At 48.2% G+C, this 11,373-nt stretch overlaps 1 pseudogene; it reads right to left on the minus strand.

The window, feature by feature from the left end:
• Window positions 1-5,225: 5,225 nt before the first annotated feature.
• Window positions 5,226-5,437, minus strand: LOC116885174 (annotated as a pseudogene).
• Between the last annotated feature and the right edge of the window lie 5,936 nt (window positions 5,438-11,373).

Genomic DNA, 11,373 nt, shown 5'->3' on the forward strand with positions numbered 1-11,373 from the left:
GCCAGCCTGAGCTACACTTCTAAATAAGTAAAGCCTTAGGTGAGGAAAGTTCTAGCTGAAAGGTCTAGGGAAGGGGTCTTCATAGTGAATCCCAGCACTGGGTTCTCTCGGGCAGGCAAGTTACTGTCTCCATGCCTCTGTTTCTTCCTGTGTGACTTGAAGCTGCTAATAGCACCCATTTCAATGAATGAGGACACGGAGGAGATATCAGAGACGTTTAGCACACCTGGTATACAGCAAGTGCCGACTAAGTGTCATGGACATCATGAGGAATCCCAAAGCCTTCAGCATGCCTGGTATACAGCAAGTGCCCATTCAGTGCCATGGTCATCATAAAGAATCTCAGCTCACTCTGGAGACTTCAAAGCCCACCCACTTGACTTAACACTGAGACTGGGTCCTGAGGATGTGGCCAGGTAGAGTGCCAGCCCCAGCCCCAAATTCCAGGGATGGAGGGAGTGTCACATTCCAGCTAGCTGGAGGAAGTTCCCGTTCTGGACTGCGGATCTGGGGGAATCTGGATTTTTTTTTTTTTTTTTTTTTTTGTTCTTTTAATCCAAGCAGAGATCCCAAGATCAGAGTTCTACCCACCCTTGTAGGCTCTTTGCCCAGATCTGGCTGACACCAGCACGCACTCACTCCTCCCTCCTCCTCCCTCCCTCCCTCCCTCCCGTGTGTGTGTGTGTGTGTGTGTGTGTGTGTGTGTGTGTGTGTGTGTGTGTGTGTGTGTGACATGCTCTGCCAGGGCCCAGGGGAGCTCACAGACTCTGAGCAGAGCATCCCTACCCTAACGTCACTATGGGGTCCAGGTGGGCAGAGCTGCACCAGAGGGCTTTTCTGGTCAATGAGAATCGATTGAGCCATCTTTGAAGCCCTGTGCTTAGGAACCCTACCCTCCAAACCTTGAACTCTACTTACTGTATGAAAACCGGAAACCAATACAACGGACTTGGGTTTGGTTTTGAGACAGTCTCACTATGGGGCCCAGGCTGGCCTTGAACTCACAATCCTCTTGCCTCCACCGGCTGAGTGCTGGGATCCCAGTGTGAAGACTCTGGCTCTTTATGATGCTCAGTCCCTCCACTAACCCATCACTGGGGTTAGGACTGCTGAATTCACCTTTCAGGTGTTTCCCAAGCTTTGTGTGTGCGTGCGTGTGTGTGTGTGTGTGTGTGTGTGTGTGTGTGTGTGTGTGTGTGTGTGTGTCTATACTCCATCTCCTGGAGGCTGTGTTCAAGGATAACCTTATAGCTTTGTAACTTTCAGGCCAACCTGGGCTATAACCCTGTGAGAACAAAACTAGCAAACAAGGCTTTCCCCTATCCCAAATACCAATTCCTGCTCACTCAAAGAGAGCCTTTCTAGCCACCTCTTCAGCTAAACTCACCAAAGCTTGCAGAGGCCGGAGGGAAAGACAGTACAGCTGCCAAGCCAATGGAATCATATACAACCGTCACAAAGGAGTCTCGGAGCTTGGAGCTGGCCCAGCAGGCATAGCTCATGCTGTGAAAGCACAAGTGTATAAAGTGTTAGAGCTTGCCTGGAACCCTGTGCTGGGAGGAGGGATTGGGGTTGGGGAGAAGCAGGTGGATCCTCAGGACTCGATGGTCAGTCAGTCTAACTGACTCAGAGAGCTTGGAGCTCAGTGAATGAGCCTATCACAAAAAAAAAAGGGGGGGGGTGGGAGGATACAAGCAGACAACCCATGCCTGTACGCACTTTCTAATTTTTTTTTCTTTTTTCTTTTTTTTTTGGAGCTGGGGACTAAACCCAGGGCCTTGCGCTTGCTAGGCAAGCGCTCTACCACTGAGCTAAATCCCCAACCCCGCACTTTCTATTTTTATTTAAAGGAAGACTATAGGTTTGGGGCCAGTCTGGGCTACATCTTGAGACTCTGTTTGAAAAAGAAAAACAAAAATCCGGAAATCAGTTCATACTTCCTTCAGTCTTTTTGTTCTTGTTTGGTTTCATCTATCTATCTATCTATCTATCTATCTATCTATCTATCTATCTATCTATCTATCTCATGTATGTGAGTACACTGTAGCTGTCTTCAGACACACCAGAAGAGTGCACTGGATCCCATTACAGGTAGTTGTGAGCCACCATGTGGTTGCTGGGATTTGAACTCAGGACCTCTGGAAGAGTAGTCAGTTGCTCTTAACCTCTGGAAGAGCAGTGTTCTTAACCCCTGAGCCATCTCTCTAGCCCCTTCCTTCAGTTTTTAAAACACATTTTTTTTTTTGCCTTCCAACTCTTGCCACTTGGCACCCAGAACCTGGGAAGGCCAGGCAGAGAGGTGAGAAGTCAGGGAGGACTGTGGAGTCCTCCCTCACAGTCCTCCCTCCATGGCCCATCAGCCGCATTCGTGACCTTGGTTTCCTGATGGCTTGTTTTGTGGTGATTTACCCACCAGTCTTAACACCTAAATGTCAGGGACAATGTCTGATTCATGCCACCGCCTCCCACACCCTTGGCACGGAAACTCAAAACACACTTGATGTGTAGAAGCCACCAGGAGCCAGAGCCCGGCGTTCCTGTGACTGTGTTCCATCGGTTGTTACTTCTCTGTCCCCAAGGTGCCTAGAATGGCATCCTGACTCTCAGCAACTTAGTCCTGCCCTGTATACCTCCTTCTCCACCGAGCCCTGCCAGGGATCAGTCTCCCATCCTAGGGAAACGACTATCTGAGGCCATGGCTGGATAGGACTGACAGGGGTCAGGCACAGGTGGGACAGGGATGAGAGTGAGGTCTTTGTCTCTAGACACAAAGCCCAGTTTGTGATGGCCGGGCGCAATTCTGGGCGAGATGCCATGGGGGACAGGCAGCCACGGTAGAAAGTGTATGAAGGATTGGCATACTACCCCGTTCCCCAGGCTCCCTGCCCAGGAAACAGGTCTGTGATGGCCTCCCCCACCCACGCCTTGGAATGAAGAAGTAGGAAGGGAAGTCACTGGACCGTGAGGCCGAGGGAGGGGGCAGTGGATATTTCCAGAGCGTGTGGGTTTGTGGCCAAGGGCAAGGACAGCTGGGAAACTGTCCCTGCTGTCACTCAGCACACAACTCAAACCGACGTCCCTCTTCCCCCACCCTAGCTGGGGACAGGGACAAGCAGAAGGGCCCAGTTCACAAACACGGCCCGAGGAGTCCAAACCAACCAGACACATCGTCCCAGTCAAAAGAGGGGAGTTCTGAGCCCGGGGAAGGGAATGACTGTGTGCGGCTAAAGGCACAGCCTTCCACAGTTGAAAACAAGCTGGTGGCTTAAGAGCGGGTGCCTGACCTTCAGCCATGTGCCATCTCAGGCTGAGGTGGCTCTCTGTGTACAGGCAAACCAGAATGCCCGGTGTCATAGAGTGCAGCTGGAACGCCAGCACTCAGGAGGCAGAGGCAGGAGGATTGCAGCTACTTTGAGGCCAGCCAGGACCAAGGAGCATGACCCTATCTCTAAAAAAAGGAAACAAACAAACAAACAAAAACAAAAAAACGAATCCCAGGTCCTTGAGAGAGTCCCTTGATCCTATAGCTCCTCATGAGTGAGCCATAGAACAGGTCTGGATTGTCTGTGGCCTGACCCAGCCCTCACCCCTTCCTGTTTGAATCCCGCACACCAACCTGATGTTCTTCCTTCCCTTGCTGCCACAGGACCTTTGCACATGCTGTGCCTCTACCCAGACCACTCTTCTGCTAGGCTCAGTTCTCTTGGGTCCTTAAGGTCTGTTTGTATGTGATTTTTTTTCAAGTGCCTCCCCCTTCCAGGAACCCTCACAGCAGTGCAGTGACTTTCCCCCAGAATCCTTAACCTTATCTGACCTCCTGCGGCAGGTCTCTGAGCCCAGGGACACATTTGGTGTGGCTCTGAGAGCTAATGTATCTTTGGCATCTATAACAGTGTAGGGCACATAGTAGGTACTCAATAAACATTTGCAAAAGTGGGCTGGGGAGATAACTCAGTCAGAAAAGGGATTTCCACATAAACACAAGGACCTGACTTCGGATCCATGCCCACACATACAAAGCTAGGTACAGTGGTATGTATTTGTAACACCAAGTGTTAGGAGGGTGGCAATGATCAGGCAGATTCCTGGGTCTGGAAGACCTTGTATCAATCAGCAAGATGGAGAATGATCCAGAAAGATACCTAATGTCAACTGCGGACCCCAGGAACATGCCCCCAGGAGGCATCACTACACAGAGCAAAATGATTTTTTTAAAGATTTATGTATTTTATGTATGTGAGCATACTGTTGCTGTCTTCAGACACACCAGAAGAGGGCATCAGATCCCATTACAGATGGTTGTGAGCCACCATGTGGTTGCTGGGAATTGAACTCAGGACCTCTGGAAGAGCACTGAGACATCTCTCCAGCCCAGACCAAAATAATTTAAATACTACCTAGGATTGTGTCTCAGTGGCTGCAGGTTTCCTTCCACACAGGCAAGGCTCTGGGTTGGAGATTTAGCATGACAAAATAAACAAGGAATTAAAAAGAGGTAGAAGAGCAGAATAGAAGAAAAAACAGTGATAAAGGCTGAATGTCCCTCACCCAAAAGATTCTGGACTTAGTTCCTACATTGAGAATTTTTTTGGACTTACAGATTTGTTTGTTTGTTTTTTGCTTTTTCATAAGTTTCACTTAATGAACATCTCTGATCTGAAATTTTGGAATCTGACATATTCCAAATTCAGGAACTGTTCATATTTTAAATTTCCCAATTAAAGATGGTCAACTGTGGGCTGGAGGGATGGCTCAGAGGTTAAGAGCACCAACTGCTCTTCCAGAGGTCATGAGTTCAAATCCCAGCGACCACATGGTGGCTCACAACCATCTGTAATGGGATCTGATGCCCTCTTCTGATATGCAGATATATATGCAGAACACTGTGTATATAATAAATAGATTTAAAAAAAAAAAAAGATGGTTAACTGTAGTAGAAAGAATGCAGAGATTCTGGATGGTAGGGCTATGGGGAGGGGACCAAGGCAAAGCCAAGTCATTAGCTCAGATGTGGTGGTGTGTGCCTTTAATGCCAGCACTTGGGAAGTGGAGACAGAGTGAATTCCAGGACCTCCTGGGATACATAGAGAGTGTGTCAGTAACAAAGATGGTGTCTATTCCTTTTCTTATAAAAAAATGCATTTTATAAAATTCTGGGTAACCTTCTAGCAGGAACAGATGACCATAGCTGAGTAATTTTATTCATCAGCCAGGAAAATGTCTCCTTAGTCAATGTTCTCCAGGCCCCTAGACTCATAGTAGCGATTGACTCCAGAGGAAGGTCATCGAGTTCCGTCAAAGATCAATGGTCAGAACTCAAGCATCTCTTTTTCCTTGCCCCGGTTGGTGAACTTGTGAATGTATGCAGTGGACACCACAGGATGATCAAGCACGCCCCCGTAATGGCGAGCGAGACCATGGGAATTTCAAACCACATTTCCAAACCATCAAGGGCTCCTCAGAGAGGACCGGTCTTCACCTCCCTTCCAGCAGCATGTGGGAGGGGCCGGCAGCATGTGGGAGGGGCCAGAGCATGTGGGAGGGGCTGGAGCATGTGGGAGGGGCCAGCAGCATGTGGGAGGGGCCAGAGCATGTGGGAGGGGCCGGAGTATGTGGGAGGGGCGGTGGCGGTCTCTTCTTAAAAGCTAAATATACAATCATTTTAGGACTTTAAAAGTCCATCCAGGGTACTTACAATAGCAGAGATAAAGGCGTGCATTCACCCAAACCTCCTCTCTAGACTAGGCTGTTCTCGAACTCAGTTATCTGCCTGACTGCCTCAGAACTCAGAACTCACAGCGATCCACCTGACTCTGATGGGTCTGAAGGTGTGTGCCACCACTGCCTACCTAGAAAGAAGCCTTGTTCTTTATTTTCAAAAAATAGAATCAACTAGCAATGTGGCTCACACCGACCTGCCATCCCGGCACTTGAGAAGCTGAGGCAGGAGGACCATAAGTTCCAGGCCATAGGGAGACAAAAATAACACTTTTTAGAGGACTCAAAAAGGCATACATTGGGGCTGGAGAGATGGCTCAGCAGTTAAGAGTGCCTGACTACTCTTCCAGAGGTCCTGAGTTCAATTCCCAGCGACCACATGGTGGCTCACAATCATCTGTAATGGGATCTGATGCCACCTTCTGGTGTGTCTGAGGACAGCTACAGTGTACTTATATATAATAAATGGATAAATCTTTTTTAAAAAAGGTATACATTGTAGGCTTTATATAAAAGATTTATCTTTATTTTATGTGTATGAGTGTTTGTCTGCACGTCTGTCTGTGCAGCACCTGCATGCCAATGCTTACAGGGCCCAGAAGAGTGTGTCCGATCCTCTGAGGCTGGAGTTACACATGGTTGGTTGGGGCCATGTCAGCCAGCACTCCTAACTGCTGAACCATCTCGCCAGCCCCTATAACTTGTTTTGTTTGTCCTTGACCCAATATGCAGTCAAGGATAACCTTGAACTTCTGATCCTCCAAAGGACTGATATGACATATGTCCCAGCATCGGGTTTGATCAGTGCTGGGGCTTGAACCTGTGACTTTGTACATGCCAGGCAAGCATTCTACCTGCTAGGCTACAGCCCCAGCCCCTGTCCAACATTTTTTTAAAAAGATTTATTTCTTTGTTGTATATAAATACACTGTAGCTGTCTTCAGACACACCAGAAGAGGGCATTAGATCTCATTACAGATGGTTGTGAGCTGGGATTTGAACTCAGGACCTCTGGAAGAGCAGTCAGTCTGAGCCATCTCTCCAGCCCCTATCCAACATTCTTGAGCTGGTAAATCTGTACTGATACTGCTGGCTGGGACTCAGTGGGGGAGCAAGTGGTTATTACAGGACATGGCAGGGGGCGGGGGGGTGTTGAGGGGGAATAATGTGGGCTAGAATAACATGCCAGTAAATATTCCAGGAAGCTGTGGCTGTGAAACCCGGCTAGAAATCAAAATGGAGTCAGTGAAGCTAAAGCTCCACGTCCTGGAGCTAAAATTAAGCTGTTTGTCAGGCCTTCCCAGAAATGGGGATTGGCACTAACAACCCAAGTTTCCAAACAGGCAGGTTTCCATGGGAAATTATGAGAGAGATTTCTCTGCTTTAATCCTCACACAAAAGGGCTTGCAACAGCAGGATGTTCGCTCATCAGGCATCTTCCTATATCGCTTTCCCGGTCCCTGCTGTACAGGGGGAGGAACTGGGGAATAACTCTTCCTGTGTGTGTGTGTGTGTGTGTGTGTGTGCGTGTGTGTGCGCGCGCGCGTGCACATGCACTTGTGTGTGCATATGTGCATGTGCGTGTGTGCATATGTGCATGTGCATGTGTGCATGAGCATGCGTGCATGTGTGTGGGTGTGCATGTATGCATGCGTGTGCTCCAGTGTGTGCTTGTGAGTGTGCGTGCATGTGTGTATGTGTCCATATGTGTTTTGTGTGTATGTGTGCACTTGTGTGCATATGTGCATGTGTGAGTGTGAGTGTGCATGTGTGTGCATGCATGTGTGTATGCAGGCATGTGTGCGCACTTGTGTGTTTGTATGTGTGTGTGCATGCTTTTGTGTGTGTACATGTGGAGGACGGAGGTCCATGTTTGGGGGTCCTCAGTCACTCTCCACCTTATGTTTTGAGACAGGGTCTCTCTCACTGACCCAAGAAGCTCATCCATTTGTCCAGGCTGGCTGTCTAGTGAACCCTGTCTTTACACACACACACACCCGGCCCTGAGATAACGGTGCTCCCTCCTGGGTTCTGCCACTCCCAGTTTTTTTCTTCAGGATCTGAGGATCCAAACTCAGGTCCTCCTGCTTTCAAGGCTCGCAGCCCCTCCCACCCCTGTTTCTGTTCTGGCTTTCTTCACGCTTCTCTCTTCTGTTCAGCCACCCTCCTTTGTTCTGACTATTGGAACATTTATTCTGTTTTGTGGAATAAAGTGTTCCCTGATTCTAGAATTCAAAATGGGAGAGTCGGGGGGGGGGGAGCTGAGGCTAGGGAGATTGTTCACTCAGACAATTGCTTTCTGTGGACTCCAGCATCGATCGACCCAAGTATCCAGCACCTGGGACCCCAGCGGGAGCTCTGAGATCCTCAGTTGGGGAGAGAGGGAAGGAGAATGAGATGGCCTGTCTGGTAATGGCACTCGCCACCAAGCCCGACGACCTAAATCCAATTCCTACCCCATCCTCAAAGCCACGTGGTAAAGTTAAAGAACCAGCGCAAGGTAACCTTTGATGTCCATGAATGCACTAGGAGTTGCCCCACAGTAAATGAATAGATGTTTAAGCTGGATGGTGGTGGCATATGCCTTTAATCCTAGCACTTGGGAAGCAGAGGCAGGCAGATTTCTGAGTTCAAGGACAGCCTGGTCCCTAGAGTGAACTCCAGGACAGGATAGCCCAAGCTACACAGAGAAACCCTATCTCAAAAAGCAAATGATCAAATTAATAATAATAATAATAATAATAATAATAATAATAATAATAATAGTAAAAGTGTCTAGGGTCCTCAGCTATACTAAAGCCAGCCTAGAATACATAAAACTCTGTGGGCTGGAGAGATGGCTCAGCGGTTAAGAGCACCCGACTGCTCTTCCAGAGGTCCTGAGTTCAATTCCCAGCAATCACATGGTGGCTCACAACCATCTGTAAAGAGATCCGATGCCCTCTTCTGGTGTATCTGAAGACAGCTGCAGTGTACTTATATACAATAAATAAATAAATAAATCTTTACAAAAGAGAAAGCAAAACATTAAAAAAACATAAACAAAACAAGACAAGAAGCTGAGTGTCGGGCTGGAGAGATGGCTCAGCGGTTAAGAGCACTGACTGCTCTTCCAGAGGTCCTGAGTTCAAGTCCCAGCAACCACATGGTGGCTCACAACCATCTATAATGGGATCTGATGCCCTCTTCTGGTGTGTCTGAAGACAGCTACAGTGTACTCATATACATAAAATAAATAACTCGATCTTTAAAAAAAAAAAAAAGAAGAAGAAGAAGAAGCTGAGCGTCTCAGTGGATGATGGGAAACAACCCGTAAGTGTGGCTCACTATGCTGGATGCAGGACCATGTGCTTAGCTGATAGGAACACGACATCCAACCTCACTTAGAGGGACATGAAGCCTACCCTGGACACCAGGGCTGTGAATGAGAAGCAATTGACCTGTCCTCTCTTCAAAGACTGAAGTAAGACGCTCCATAGCACCCATAGTCATCCTAGCTTGCTTTTTATTGTTTTAATAAGGCCAGCCTGGTCTACAAAGCAAGTTCCAGGACAGCCAGGACTACACAGAGAAACCTTGTCTCAGAAAACAAACAAACAAACAAACAAAAAAAAAAACCCCAACACTGTGACCTAAAGCAACCTGGGGAGGAAAGGACCTCCTTCATCTCACAACTCAGACATCACTGAGAGAAGTCAGGACAGGAAGCTGCTCACGGCTTGCTCCCCATGGCTTGCTCAGCCTGCTTTCTTATAGATCCCAAGACCACCAGCCCAGGGATGGCTCCATCCAGAGGCCTGGGCCCTCCCTGTCTATCACTAATTAAGAAACCGCCCCACAGGCCAATGAAGGCATTTCCTCAACTGAAGGCTCCTCCTCCCAGATGACCCTAGCTTGCGTCGAGTTGACAAAAAACTAACCATATTGTAAATACTACTCACCTGAGAACAAGACGGGGCTGGCTTCACAGCAGTGTTGCTAAGAGAGAGTGGACAGACTCAGACCACTGGGTGTCACTTGTGGCAGTGTGCCCTTCACCTCCATACTGGGGATGGGACCCAGGGTCTCCTGAATGCTGGACATGCACTCTACCCCTGAGTGCTATGACCATTTTGACATCCTAGACAAGGGAAAAATCATAAAGGATTCTCTCTCCTCTCCTCTCCTCCTCCTCCTCCTCCTCCTCCTCCTCCTCCTCCTCCTCCTCCTCCTCCTCCTCTCTCTCTCTCTCTCTCTCTCTTTCTCTTTCTCTCCCTCTCTCTGTCTCTCTTTGTGTGTTTTTTTCTCTCTGTCTCTCTACCTATCTGTCTTTCTGTGTCTGTCTCTGCCTCTGTGTGTCTCTGTCTGTCTGTGTCTGTCTGTTTGTCTGTCTCTGTGTCTCTGTCTGTCTCTATTTCTGTCTCTGTGTGTGTCTGTCTCTATATCTCTCTGTCTCTGTCTGTCTGTCTGTCTGACTCAACAAGTACTCTGACTGAGCTCCATCCCCAGCCCTCCTTTTTTTTTTTTTTTTTTTTTTCACTTTTCCTTTTGAGGCAGGATCTCAGTAGACTTCCCAGGCCGGCCTTGAACCTTCATGTGGCCCAGCATAGCCTGGATTTCTACCTCCTGTTATTTTAGACAGGGCCTCGATGTGTATCCCAGACTGGTTTTGAACTCTCCATCCTCCTGCCTCAGCCCCCTGAATACCACCAGGATTACAGATATGCACCACCATAGGAGCTACCCCAGTCAGATTACAAACGGGTCCAGAGTCTTGAGGTCTTTGTGCCTTAGGCATGGTAGCTACACAGCTTTCCACATTTGCAGCAACCCATAAAAACGTGTGTGAAGAAAAGGGGCGAATATCAGGAGGTAGAAATTACACCTCCATTTTTTTTTTTAATTAAGAAAAATGAGCTCATGTTTCTTGCTGAAGCCTCACATCAGGTTACACGGGAGGATAATGTGGGTAATTTAATGCAAACTGCTCCAAAGGGAGAACGTGGGTTATTTTAGATCGCTTTTTAAAAATATCCCCTAACAAAACTCCTTAGGAGTGGTTTTAAGCAATGTAGGCATTGCAAATAAGTATAGGTTGGCACAGTGCTGGGATCACGACGCCTGAGGCTGAGGAAGTCTTATGAATCTGGGGCCAGCCTAGGCGCCACAGCAAGACCTTACCTTAAATCCACCAACCGTAGTTGTCTTAGTTAGGGTCACTGTGGCTGTGACGGAACACCATGACGAAAAGCAACATGGGGAGGAAAGGATTTGTTCCGCTTACACTTCCGTGTAACTGTTTATCACCAATGGCAATCAGGAAAATCAGACAGGGCAGGAACCTGGAGGCAGGAGCTGATGCAGAGGCCATGGAGGGGTGCTGCTTATTGGCTTGCTCCTCATGGCTTGCTCAGACTGCTTTCTTATAGACCTCAGGAGCACCAGCCTAGGGATGACACCGCCCACAGTGGGCAGGGCCCACCCCCATTAATCACTAGTTAAGAAGATGACCTACAGGCTTGTCTACAGCTGGTAGACATTTTTTTTTTTTTTTTGGTACATCTTTTGGAGGTATTTTCTCTGTTGAGGTCCCCTCCTCTCAGATGATGTTAATATGTGTGAAGTAGACACAAAGCTCTCTAGCAAGCCTGTTACCACAGCATTTGTGAGACACAC

This window comes from Rattus rattus, chromosome 16, assembly GCF_011064425.1.
Source record: "Rattus rattus isolate New Zealand chromosome 16, Rrattus_CSIRO_v1, whole genome shotgun sequence".
In the NCBI taxonomy this organism is placed as follows: Eukaryota; Metazoa; Chordata; class Mammalia; order Rodentia; family Muridae; genus Rattus; species Rattus rattus.